Below are 13,909 nucleotides of genomic sequence, written 5' to 3' on the forward strand. Positions count from 1 at the left end.
AACCTTCACCACCCGCCATACCTACACAAAAAGGAGGTCAATGAGATCGCTAAGGTCCAAAGATCTGAGAAATAGAAAATACCGATGCCAAGATCAGAGAGCTGAAGCCCGCGCTTTTCGCCCGTGATCAACTCCATCGTCCAATGATGCAGCTCGGCAGTCACCGCATCTAAACATGAGTACTTTTGAGTGGCAGCTTGATTCTTCAGCTCCATCACTATTAGGCTTTCCTCCTTGTTCAGGGTGATACGCTTCGGAATCAAGGGCCCCTGGTGCCACCAGCTACGGGGGAAGTCCTCGAAGCAGGTCGGATTTTTGCTCCTCAGAATGAAGAAGCGGTTCTTCCAATTCTTAAGGGAGGAGGGCAGATCGGTGAAGAGCCCGCAATGAGGCTTCGCCTGAAAGAACCAATGCTCGTCGTCCTTTCGTGAGTCGGCTGTCTTGATTCGGCGAACACCTTAGCCGTAGTCGATTCCCTTAGCTCGACAGGCCTCGGAAGGCTACCAAGATCACCACGAGTTAGGGTGAATTTGGGCGATGCACACTCGGTAGAATTTTAGGACCTCCTTGAAGAAGTCGTCGGAGGAACCAAGACCGGCCTTTAACTGTTCCTCGTATACCATCACCATGTCATTCTCTTCAAAGGAGTGATCGGCTCGGTGATCGCCGTGACACCGGATAAGTTCATATGAATTGGGCTCAATGTTGTACTCCTGGCTACACGATTGCAGATCGGATTCTTGCAAGATCGACGGCAGCTTGTCCATAGGAAGATTCTCCCTCCCTGAAGGAGGTGCATGCCTTGATGGTGCGATCCGCCCCCGAGCTGGAACGGAGACCCTAAGAGGTTCTGGTTGTGCGCTCAGCCCGACCACCTCTTCTTCATCAGACGACCATGAAACATGGACGGAAGGTGGGCTTGCCGCTCTCTGACCTTTGGCGCCGCTCATTTTTAAGGAAAACAAAAAAACTTAAAGCTAAAAGAAGGATTAAAACCCTTACCGGAGCTTGAACGGAGTCGGAAGAGCTTGAAAAATCGGGAGAATTTTGGAATTGCTCGCGAGAGACAGAAAATGGCATAAGTGAGCAAATGGCTAACCCTTTACCCCTATTTATACTCGTCCGAGCATTTAATGCTCACGATGTCCCAGGCAATGCATCGAGTAACGGGATTCGTCAGCTGTTCTGACACGTCTCTCGAACACTCCAAATTCCATAAAGAGAGCGGCTAATTGGAGATCGGCATATTAAGATAAATGTTTCGAATTGTGGATCAGTTAAGGGTTGTTCAGTTAGGAACCAGATCGGATAAATACATCAGAGATCGGAAAATAATCAATGCAATAATAACAAGATGAGAATTGACTTTTATTTCCAAAAAATCGGATTACATCATTTGGGCGATCTCTAGGGAACGGAGTTATAGAGATTGGAAGATGGGGGATCAGCTTGAGAGATCGGAATAGGAGCATGGGAGGGATCGGAAGGCAAAAAGAATAAGACAAATCCCAAATAACCGTCGTCAAAATCAGAGCCGAGGTAGTTAAAGCGTGGCAGACGAGATCTCCACCGCACGCCTAAGAATCGCCATAATCTCGACAGTGCGGGGTATGTCATGACATCCTGTACATCCCAATCTCCACCGTTGATTTCACTTGTAAGGCGAACCCGAGCCTTTGGATCAAGAGAGAGACGACAAGACCAGCGCCTTTCGCTCTTAGCCTCGGTCGCTCGGACAAGAGGATTTGAGACTGTCAGATTGAAAGAAGAAAAGGACAAATATTCTGAAGAATAATCTCAGCCGTTCATTTTGGTTCTCTTTAATTCTCAAGCATCCGATCATGTCCTTCAAAATCTCGACCCTCCATCTCCCTCAAAATAAATCCTGACCCTTCATGGGAAGCACCCGATTCCTATAAATACCTGCATGAAAAAGCATTGGGGGCGGGCAAAAAGAGAGGTAGTTATTATAGCGGAAGAACTCTGAAACATCATTCAGTTTGTTATTCTGCTACTTAGAAGTGTTGATTATAAATGTAACACCCCCGTTGTATAGCCTGGTATATTTCACTGTTCCGGTGACCGGTGTCGGTCCGGACAATTAATGAGATTAGGGCCACACTTAAGACAATTTGAGAAGCCATAAACACAAATAATTAGTAATGTTTAATTAGTTAACTATAAATAAGAAAAACGGAACATAAGAGGTTAAACGAGCCGAGAGTCACAGCGATGAGTGACCTCCTCGGGAATGACTGCGAAGTCATTTTAAACTCAAATTTCGAACCGTAAAAAGTGACGCTGCGGTCCTTAGGACCCTTATGAACACAGTGGAAAAGAGAAAACCACGAAAAAGAGCTGTTAAGTCAGTCAAATAATTAGGTCAGGGAGCCGGAAGAAATATTGGATTATTTGCAAACCGGGATGAACCGGCGAGGGGCAATTTGGTCAATTGACCCCGAGAGCTGACTCCTGACCTAACTGTCAAATAAAATCGGAGAAAAGAAAATTTCGGAATCGAGAATTAAATTAAAGAACTAAAAAAAAAAAGAAAAAAAGAAGAAGAAGAAGATAGAAAAGTTAAAGATGATGACATCATGAATGATGTCAATAAGAAATTAATTAAGTTATTTATTAAATGGGATTTTGTGGTCTTCCATCAACTAAAATAAATTAAGAAAAGAAAAAAATTAACAACAAAAAGTCATCTTCATCTTCTCAAAAACTTCACTCTATTCATTCCCTCACAAAACCACCATGAAAGCTCATTTTTGAGCTTGAAAAACTAAAATCCAACCATACAAAATTGTCCTACCATAAGTAGACCTTGTTTGGGCAACTAAGAAAGAAGATTCAAGGAAAAGAAAGAAGAAAAATTTGAAGAAAAGGAGGAAGAAAATTCTGCTCAAGGTATAGTACTATAAACTTCAATTTTTATTGTTTAATTAGTGTTAGTGTGGCATCAAGAGCTTGTAAATAAACTTGAAATGAAATAAAATCATGGGAGAAGGACTAAACTGAAATTTTGGCTTGGTTGATGGGAGTATGATTGGTATGGTTTGATATGTTTAAAGGGAATTAAAGATGTTAATAAACTTACATTAGTATGGTGTTAAGATGGAAATGCACCAATTGTGATTGAATGAGTGAGTTAGGGTTTCAATGCTAGGGTTTATGAACCAAAATTTGGAGAAATGCATAAATGGCATGTTTAACCTATTGTGAAATGAAATAATGGTCAATTATGACCAAATAACTTGTGTGGGAATGATAGGAATGAAAAATAAATTCGGAGGTAAATGGTCATGCTGCTGGCAGCATGACCAAACCCACTTTGAAGGACCAAAACTCAAATTTTAGAAGTCCAATTGATATGCCACCAATTGGAGATGAAAATAGACATAAAAGAGCACAATTTTCATTAAGGAACCATGGCCAAAAACTGACCAAAACTTGGTGAAACAATTGACCAAAGTGGATTGATTGCAGGCTGCCACTGCACTAAACTGACCAAATGAACAGTAACTGTTCATTTGGTCATAACTCGAGCTAGGTAGATCAAATTGACCTGAAATTTTACCAGCAATTAGATATGATATAGACCTAAAACTTTCATGAAGAACACCAACCCAAATTAGGCCATTAACTCATTCAAATCATTGAGCAAAGTTAAAATTTCTGTACTGAAATTCTGCAGATTTTTAGTTGAGCAGCAATGTTTGGATAGCTATAACTCTCTCTAGAAAACTCGGATTTAGGCGATTCTTGAACCGATGGAAACCTAAGACATAGTACAACATTTCATATGAAGAAAGTGAGACCAAATTATGAACTTAACTTGATCAAATTATTGACCAAAGTTGGACCAAAAATCTGCCAGCACCCAAATTGCGGTATGAGCGATTGCACGTGAACAGTAAACTTATTTTGGCCATAACTTGAGCTACAAAACTCCGATTGAGGTGATCCAAAAATGAGAATACACTTAAGACAATAAGGAACATTTTCTATGAAGGAAGTTTTGTCAAATTCCAACAGTAGATCATCGACCAATGGAATAGTGCAACCGGAGAACAAAAACCGAAAATTGGCAATTTTGCCAAAATGACCTAAGCTTTAAACAAATGACCAAAACCAACAAGTTTGGTGACCAAAATGTGGTATGTGGGTGAAGTTGAAGTTCCCATACCTATTAAGCCTTAGAAAGTCAATAATTTGACTTGAATAGTGCAGTGAATAGTAACCGAAACACAAAATTTGAGAACGTCGAATTTAACACGTTAGAGTTAGGTAAATGTGAAGCTAAGTTTATTTTGAATTTATTTTAAGTTCAAGTACTGAAACATTGTAAAATTGTGTGTTTCAGTTGAAAAGAATATCGAAGGAACCGAGGAACCGAGTCGAGGCTAAAGGACGACTCGTTTGAGGTTTGTGCACAACATATACTTTTATAATCATCTTTTGCATAATGTTTTGAATAATGTGAAATATTGGATTATAGCATTTTTATGATGTTTGATTTAAATTGTGAAAGTTATTGTGTATATTTGAAATGACAATGTTTAGCAAATTGTTAAGATAAGTTTTGAAACCACAGTGTCATGACCATATATTTGAACACCTCACTAGCACGACTAGTGGGGGTAATTAGTTTCGAATTTTGATTCCTTCTCTGGAGAAGTGTTGAGGTGTGCCAGTAGAAGAGGATGTGAATGGATATCCATATATTTGAGCTAGCTAGCCTTGTGATATGATTTCTCTTTAGTCTCTGGCTATTGAGATTCTATTTGTTTCGAATGGCGTGATCTAATTGTGGGTTTTATGAAATGTGTTTTGATACTTTGAAATGAACTTGGTTTACATGTAAAATCTCACAATGCATGATTGTATTTAATTTTCATGTTTAGCCAAATTTTTGAATGAATGTGCTTTAAGTTTTGCATAAAGATTATTTTAGTATATTGTGCACCACTGAGTCCTAGTACTCAGCGATAGCTTTTATTGCTGTCGCAGATACAAAGATTAGAGGAGCAGCAGACTGAGCTGCTGAGGTGTGTGAAGTCATCAGCTTGAAGTCTTTGGGTATAATTTATACCCTAACTGTAAATATTTCTTTTGATGTATATATTGCACATAAATGTATGGACATGTACATGGGTCTTGAGCAGTTTGTACAAAGTTTGTATAAAAGTTGTAATAAATTTTAATTTGGACTTTTTGAATGTAAATTTTAGTATGATGAATATATAAATTGTTTATCTTGAATGGAATATGAATAAATGATATTGATGGACAGTATTTTGAGAATTTTTGAACTTGTGAATTTTGAGAAATTGGTTGAGATTGAGTATGAATTTGAAGCAGTGGTTAGATAATTATTGGAAGTGCTTTTATTTCAGGTATTTGAAGAACGGTTTTCTCAAAATACAGAGGAAACTCTGTCAAAATTTTTATAAGATTTGCGGAAAACCAAAATGGCCAAAAATATTAATTAGTTTTAATTTCAACATAAATGTTTTAAACATTTATTAGAAATGCTCACCACTTATCAAAAATAGGAAAATTGTTTTAAAATCCCTTGTAGGGTACTTAATGAGTTATCGGTAGGTGAAGTGCGGTAGTTCATTAGGTATTCTACGGGATCATGTGATGCCTTACAGAGGGGTAAGGTGTGACATGTTTTAGTGGTATCAGAGCAAGTTTTTGAATTATGTTTTCAATTGTGAATTTGTGTCTTTTCTTTGTTAAGTACAACTGCTCAATGTCCATAATTGTTACATACAGTGCATTACATCATGAATATGAACTAACGGAGGGAAATCTCCTTGTGTTAATTATTCAGAGATACCTAACTTCACTGAAATGGAAGAAAGGGATCGCTCGGTTGAGCGATGCTGTTGAAGGCACAAGGAAGCCACGGCTTTACCGAATGTCGATGGGTCAAGAGCACCAGCCCGCAAATGCGCGATTCCTGCCACGGTTTTACTGCAGATGGCGGCAATGTTTCAACAAATGGCCGGGGGTATGCCTGTTCAAGCTCCACCCCAACCACCTGTGGCACAACCACTGCCTCCAGCCAGACAGTATGACAAGTTATTGAAGTATGGGGCTGCAGAATTTAAAGTACTGAGACCCACTTGAGGCAGAGCAATGGCTTGAAAGAATGGACGAGTATTTAAGAAGTGCCTTGCCAAGATGAATTGAAGCTTGAGTATTACGTGTCTCTATTGCAAGGGATGCATATGATTGGTGGAAGACCATCCCCACGGCTTAGCGAGAACCACAGTCTTGACACAGGATGACTTCATCAGAGAGTTTAGACAGAAATACATCCCAGATGCATATGTTGATCAGCAACTGCAAGAATTTTTAAGCTTAAAACAAGGAAATCGATCAGTGGCGGAGTATGAGAGGGAGTTCTCCCGCTTGAGTCACTATGCGGAGAGTCTCCTTACTACCAGTAAGGCAAGATGCAAGAGATTTGAGACGGGTTTGAAGCACAGCATAAGGATGCAAGTTGTGGGATTTCGACACGGCAACTTCTCGAGCTTATGTCTCAAGCACTTGAACTGAGAGAGTTGAAGCGAAGCAAACCAGTGAAGGAAAAAGTCGAGAAATTAGAAAAGACAAGGGGAAAAATCGGTTGAGCGAGTTACGGTGCTACCTCGGAAAGAAAAAGAAGTTTAGTGGACCCGAGGGTCGAGGTGGCAATTTGGCAGGCAGATTTTCTAGTCGAGACCCCTAGGTCTAGTCGTGATCAGCGAGGGTTCACATTACGCCCGCCTGTGAGACTTGTGGCAAGATTCATGGGGAATGCTATTGGGCCACTGGAGCTGTTTTAAGCTGTGGAGGCAAGGGCCATATAGCTAAAGACTGTCTGAGTGCTCAGAGATATGGTCCAGCTCCTACTCGCTGAAGGATCTATTCAAAGTCCTGCTCCCAGAGGTTCACGATCATTTGGCGAGAGGAAGAGGCGGTAGAGGCACTACTTGACGATCGAGCACGATTGGTCAATCGGCACAAGGAAGTGCTTCAACCAGAATCTACGCAATGAAACAATGAGAAGAGGTGAGACTTACGATGTGGTAGTGGTACATTCTCTATCTCTGGTCAAGATGTATTTGTATTGTTTGATCCGGGTTCAACCCATTCATATGTTAGTGCTAGCATAGTTAGTTCACTTGTTGTCCCATGTGTGCAAATGGGTTTTGAAGTGCTAGTAACTAGTCCGTTAGGACAAGAGGTCCGGTCAACAGAATTTATAGAGCATCCTTTGGTGATCCAAGGACATGTTTTCTGTCGGACTTGATTGAGATGCCCTTGAGAGAGTATGATATTATCTTAGGCATGGATTGGTTAGCCGAGCATCATGCTATGATTGATTTGTAGGCGAAAGACAGTCACTTTTGGTCTCCCTGCATGCGGTGATGTGGTCATACGGGGAGAGGCATTTATGCCATCAAACATCATTTCGCTGCACTAGCCGAAAGATGATCGAGAAAGGGTGTGAAGCATACTTGGCACATGTGATAGACACCCAAGTGGGGAGTCGGCACTAAGGGACATCCCTCTGTATGTGATTTTCGGATGTGTTTCTGATGAATTGCCGGATTACCTCGAGAAAGAGAGGTGCGATTTGAAATTGATGTTATGCTCGTGTGGATCCAATCTCCATAACGCCATATAGAATGGCACTGCGAATTGAAAGAGTTGAAAGTGCGTTGCAAGAATTGCTTGACAAGGGCTTTATCCGCCCTAGTGTGTCACTTGGGGAGCCCCAGTATTGTTTGTAAAAAAGAAAGATGGCACTCTCCGCTTGTGTATTGATTATCGGCGGTTGAATAAGGTGACAATAAAGAATAGATATCCATTACCCGCATTGATGACTTGTTTGATCGGTTGAGGGTGCGGTATGTTCTCCAAAATTGACACGAGATCGAGGTTATTATCAATTGAAGGTACAAGAGCGAGTATTTCTAAAGCGCCTTTAGAACCCGCTATGGCCATTATGAGTTTTTGGTTATGCCATTCGGGTTAACTAATGCTCATTGCTTTTATGGATCGATGAACACTATCTTGAGACCATACCTCGACCGATTTGTTGTGGTATTCATAGATGATATATTGGTCTATTCGAGGAATGCGAGAAGAGCATGATAGACATCTGCGGATTATCTGCAGACTTTGAGAGAAAGCGACTATATGCCAAATTGTCGAAGTGTGAATTTTGGTGAAAGAAATATCTTTCTTGGGGCATGTAGTATCGAGAAGAGGGCATTAAGGTAGATCCAAGTAAGATTGAAGTGTCCTTAATTGGAGGCCACCGAAATGTCACAGATTCGCATTTTAGGTTTATTTGGATACTACCGTAGATTTGTGAAGGATTCTCCATGTTGGCATCTCCATTGACCAAGCCGCTTAGAAAAGATGTGAAATTTCATTGACGGATAAATGCCAGTGAGTTTTGATGAATTGAAGAGATGTTTGGTGAAGCTCAGTCCTAACTTTACCTACACTGGGTAAAGAATATACAGTTTACAGCGATGCTTCTCACAATGGGTTAGGTTGTGTGTTGATGCAAGATCGAAATGTCATTGCCTATGCATCACGCCAGCTAAAACCGCATGAGAGGAATTATCCGACACATGATTTGGAGCTTGCAGCCATTGTGTTTGCTCTTAAGATCTGGAGACATTATTTGTATGGGGAGAAGTGCTACATCTACACAGATCATAAGAGTTTGAAGTATTTGGGCACCCAGAAAGAGTTGAATTTGAGACAGAGGAGATGGTTAGAGTTGATAAAAGACTATGATTGTCTGATAGACTATCAGCCAGGGAAAGCTAATGTTGTGGCTGATGCCTTAAGTCGCAAGACTATGGCAAGTCTACGAGTTACTCCTTTGTCTTTGGTACATGAGTTGAGATCATTACATGCCAGTTTAGAGATTAATGATGATGGGCAAACAGCAATTGCATGGCATGTACAGCCAGTGTTGGTTGATCAGATTAGAATGGCTGCTCAGAATGATCAGAAGTATCAGAAGCTGATGGAAGAAGTCGGCAGGCAAGAAACCAATTCTCAATCGAGATGATGGTTTCTTTGCTACACGAGGCGTAATGTGTGTTCCTAATGATGTTGATTTGAGGAGATCATTTTGAAGGAAGCACATGAGTCTCCTTTGCCATGCACCACGTGGAACAAAAATGTATAGAGGGCTAAAGGAGCATTACTGGTGGATGGGTATGAAAAGGGATGTGGCAGAATTTGTATCCAAATGCCTAACTTGTCAGCAAGTAAAGGCAGAGCATCAAGTACCCGCTGGGTTGTTACATCCACTACGATGCAGTGGAAATGGGAGAGAATAACGATGGATTTTGTGATGGGACTTCCGAGGACACGAAGAGTCATGATGCGATTTGGGTCATTGTTGTGATTGACTAAATCTGCCCATTTTCTGCCGATCGGATGGATTACGATTTAGAAAGATTGGCCAAGTTATACATCGATGAGATTGTGAGGCGCATGGAGTGCCGGTATCTATTGTGTCGACAGAGATCCTAGGTTCACTTCTAGATTAGGGTAGTCTTGAGAGCCACAGGAACTAGATTGAACTTTAGTACTGCATTCCACCCACAGACAGATGGCCAGTCTGAGAGGGTAATTCAGATTTTGGAGGACATGCTACGGGCTTGTGTGATTGAGTTTGAGGGTAGTTGGGATACACACTTGCCTTTGATTGAGTTTGCTTACAACAACAGCTACCAATCAAGCATTGGGATGCCTCCATATGAAGCTTTGTATGGCAGGAAATGTAGAACCCCATTGTGTTGGGATGACGTGGGTGAAAGAGAAATGATTGGACCCGAAATTGTTCAACAAACTGAAGAGAAAATCAGGGTGATTCGAGATCGACTTAAGACTGCATCAGACCGTCAGAAGTCCTACATTGATCTGAAGAGAAGGGATATTGAGTATGCGATGGGTGAGAAAGTTTTCCTCAAAGTTTCTCCTTGGAAGAGAATTATGAGATTCGCGAAAGGGAAGCGAGTCCTCGTTTTATCGGGCCATATGAGGTTCTAGAAAGAGTGGGTCCTTTGGCATATCGGTTGGCACTACCTCCAGAGTTGGAGAAGATACATAATATCTTCCATGTGTCCATGTTGAGGAGGTACCGATCAGACCCATCTCATGTACTACCAGTAGAAGAAATAAAAGTGAATCGGACCTCACATATGAAGAAGAACCCATAAAGATTACGGCTTATGAGGTGAAGCGACTACGGAATAAGCGGATACCGTTGGTAAAAGTCTTTGTGGAACCATCATTCGGGCCAGAAGCTACTTGGGAGCGAGAGGAGGACATGAGGAGACAACACCCACACTGTTGAGAGATTGATACGGGTAAAAATTTGAGACGAAATTTATTTAAGGGGGAGAATTGTAACACCCCGTTGTATAGCTGGTATATTTCATCATTTGTTTTGACGGTGTCGGTCCGGACAATTAATGAGATTAGGGCCACACTTAAGACAATTTGAGAAGCCATAAACACAAATAATTAGTAATGTTTAATTAGTTAACTATAAATAAGAAAAACGGAACATAAGAGGTTAAACGAGCCGAGAGTCACAGCGATGAGTGACCTCCTCGGGAACAACTGCGAAGTCGTTTTAAACTCAAATTTCGAACCATAAAAAGTGACGCTGCGGTCCTTAGGACCCTTATGAACACAGTGGAAAAGAGAAAACCACGAAAAGAGCTGTTAAGTCGGTCAAATAATTAGGTCGAGGCGGAAGAAATATTGGATTATTTGCAAACGGGATGAACAAGCGAGGGCAATTTGGTCAATTGACCCCGAGACCTGACTCCTGACCTAACTGTCAAATAAAATCGGAGAAAAGAAAATTTTAGAATCGAGAATTAAATTAAAGAACTAATAAAAAAAAAGAAAAAAAAAAGAAGAAGAAGATAGAAAAGTTAAAGATGATGACATCATGAATGATGTCAATAAGAAATTAATTAAGTTATTTATTAAATGGGATTTTGTGGTCTTCCATCAACTAAAATAAATTAAGAAAAGAAAAAAATTAACAACAAAAAGTCATCTTCATCTTCTCAAAAACGTCACTCTCTTCTTTCCCTCACAAAACCACCATGAAAGCTCATTTTTGAGCTTGAAAAACTAAAATCCAACCATACAAAATTGTCCTACCATAAGTAGACCTTGTTTGGGCAACTAAGAAAGAAGATTCAAGGAAAAGAAAGAAAAAAAAATTTGAAGAAAAGGAGGAAGAAAATTCTGCTCAAGGTATAGTACTATAAACTTCAATTTTTATTGTTTAATTAGTGTTAGTGTGGCATCAAGAGCTTGTAAATAAACTTGAAATGAAATAAAATCATGGGAGAAGGACTAAACTGAAATTTTGGCTTGGTTGATGGGAGTATGATTGGTATGGTTTGATATGTTTAAAGGGAATTAAAGATGTTAATAAACTTACATTAGTATGGTGTTAAGATGGAAATGCACCAATTGTGATTGAATGAGTGAGTTAGGGTTTCAATGCTAGGGTTTATGAACCAAAATTTGGAGAAATGCATAAATGGCATGTTTAACCTATTGTGAAATGAAACAATGGTCAATTATGACCAAATAACTTGTGTGGGAATGATAGGAATGAAAAATAAATTCGGAGGTAAATGGTCATGCTGCTGGCAGCATGACCAAACCCACTTTGAAGGACCAAAACTCAAATTTTAGAAGTCCAATTGATATGCCACCAATTGGAGATGAAAATAGACATAAAAGAGCACAATTTTCATTAAGGAACCATGGCCAAAAACTGACCAAAACTTGGTGAAACAATTGACCAAAGTGGATTGATTGCAGGCTGCCACTGCACTAAACTGACCAAATGAACAGTAACTGTTCATTTGGTCATAACTCGAGCTAGGTAGATCAAATTGACCTGAAATTTTACCAGCAATTAGATATGATATAGACCTAAAACTTTCATGAAGAACACCAACCCAAATTAGGCCATTAACTCATTCAAATCATTGAGCAAAGTTAAAATTTCTGTACTGAAATTCTGCAGATTTTTAGTTGAGCAGCAATGTTTGGATAGCTATAACTCTCTCTAGAAAACTCGGATTTAGGCGATTCTTGAACCGATGGAAACCTAAGACATAGTACAACATTTCATATGAAGAAAGTGAGACCAAATTATGAACTTAACTTGATCAAATTATTGACCAAAGTTGGACCAAAAATCTGCCAGCACCTAAATTGCAGTATGAACAGTGCACGTGAACAGTAAACTTATTTTGGCCATAACTTGAGCTACAAAACTCCGATTGAGGTGATCCAAAAATGAGAATACACTTAAGACAATAAGGAACATTTTCTATGAAGGAAGTTTTGTCAAATTCCAACAGTAGATCGACCAATGGAATAGTGCAACTTCGGAGAACCAAAACAGAAAATTGGCAATTTTGCCAAAATGACCTAAGCTTTAAACAAATGACCAAAACCAACAAGTTTGGTGACCAAAATGTGGTATGTGGGTGAAGTTGAAGTTCCCATACCTATTAAGCCTTAGAAAGTCAATAATTTGACTTGAATAGTGCAGTGAATAGTAACCCGAAACACAAAATTTCGAGAACGTCGAATTTAACACGTTAGAGTTAGGTAAATGTGAAGCTAAGTTTATTTTGAATTTATTTTAAGTTCAAGTACTGAAACATTGTAAAATTGTGTGTTTCAGTTGAAAAGAATATCGGGAAGGAACCCGAGGAACCGAGTCGAGGCTAAAGGACGACTCGTTTGAGGTTTGTGCACAACATATACTTTTATAATCATCTTTTGCATAATGTTTTGAATAATGTGAAATATTGGATTATAGCATTTTTATGATGTTTGATTTAAATTGTGAAAGTTATTGTGTATATTTGAAATGACAATGTTTAGCAAATTGTTAAGATAAGTTTTGAAACCACAGTGTCATGACCATATATTTGAACACCTCACTAGCACGACTAGTGGGGGTAATTAGTTTCGAATTTTGATTCCTTCTCTGGAGAAGTGTTGAGGTGTGCCAGTAGAAGAGGATGTGAATGGATATCCATATATTTGAGCTAGCTAGCCTTGTGATATGATTTCTCTTTAGTCTCTGGCTATTGAGATTCTATTTGTTTCGAATGGCGTGATCTAATTGTGGGTTTTATGAAATGTGTTTTGATACTTTGAAATGAACTTGGTTTACATGTAAAATCTCACAATGCATGATTGTATTTAATTTTCATGTTTAGCCAAATTTTTGAATGAATGTGCTTTAAGTTTTGCATAAAGATTATTTTAGTATATTGTGCACCACTGAGTCCTAGTACTCAGCGATAGCTTTTATTGCTGTCGCAGATACAAAGATTAGAGGAGCAGAAATTTCTTGAGGTGTGTGAAGTCATCACTTGAAGTCTTTGGGTATAATTTATACCCTAATCAGTAAATATTTCTTTTGATGTATATATTGCACATAAATGTATGGACATGTACATGGGTCTTGGCGGTTTGTACAAAGTGTGTATAAAAGTTGTAATAAATTTTAATTTGGACTATTAGAATGTAAATGTTAGTATGATGAATATATAAATAGTTTATCTTGAATGGAATAGGAAGAAATGAAAGTGATGGACAGTATTTTGAGAACTTTTGAACTTGTGAATTTTGAGAAATTGGTTGAGATTGAGTATGAATTTGAAGCGTGGTTAGATAATTATTGGAAGTGCTTTTATTTGGTATTTGAAGAACGGTTTTCTCAAAATACAGAGGAAACTCTGTCAAAATTTTTATAAGATTTGCGGAAAACCAAAATGGCCAAAAATATTAATTAGTTTTAATTTCAACATAAATG

This window comes from Hevea brasiliensis, chromosome 5 (genome assembly GCF_030052815.1).
Source record: "Hevea brasiliensis isolate MT/VB/25A 57/8 chromosome 5, ASM3005281v1, whole genome shotgun sequence".
Lineage (NCBI taxonomy): Eukaryota > Viridiplantae > Streptophyta > Magnoliopsida > Malpighiales > Euphorbiaceae > Hevea > Hevea brasiliensis.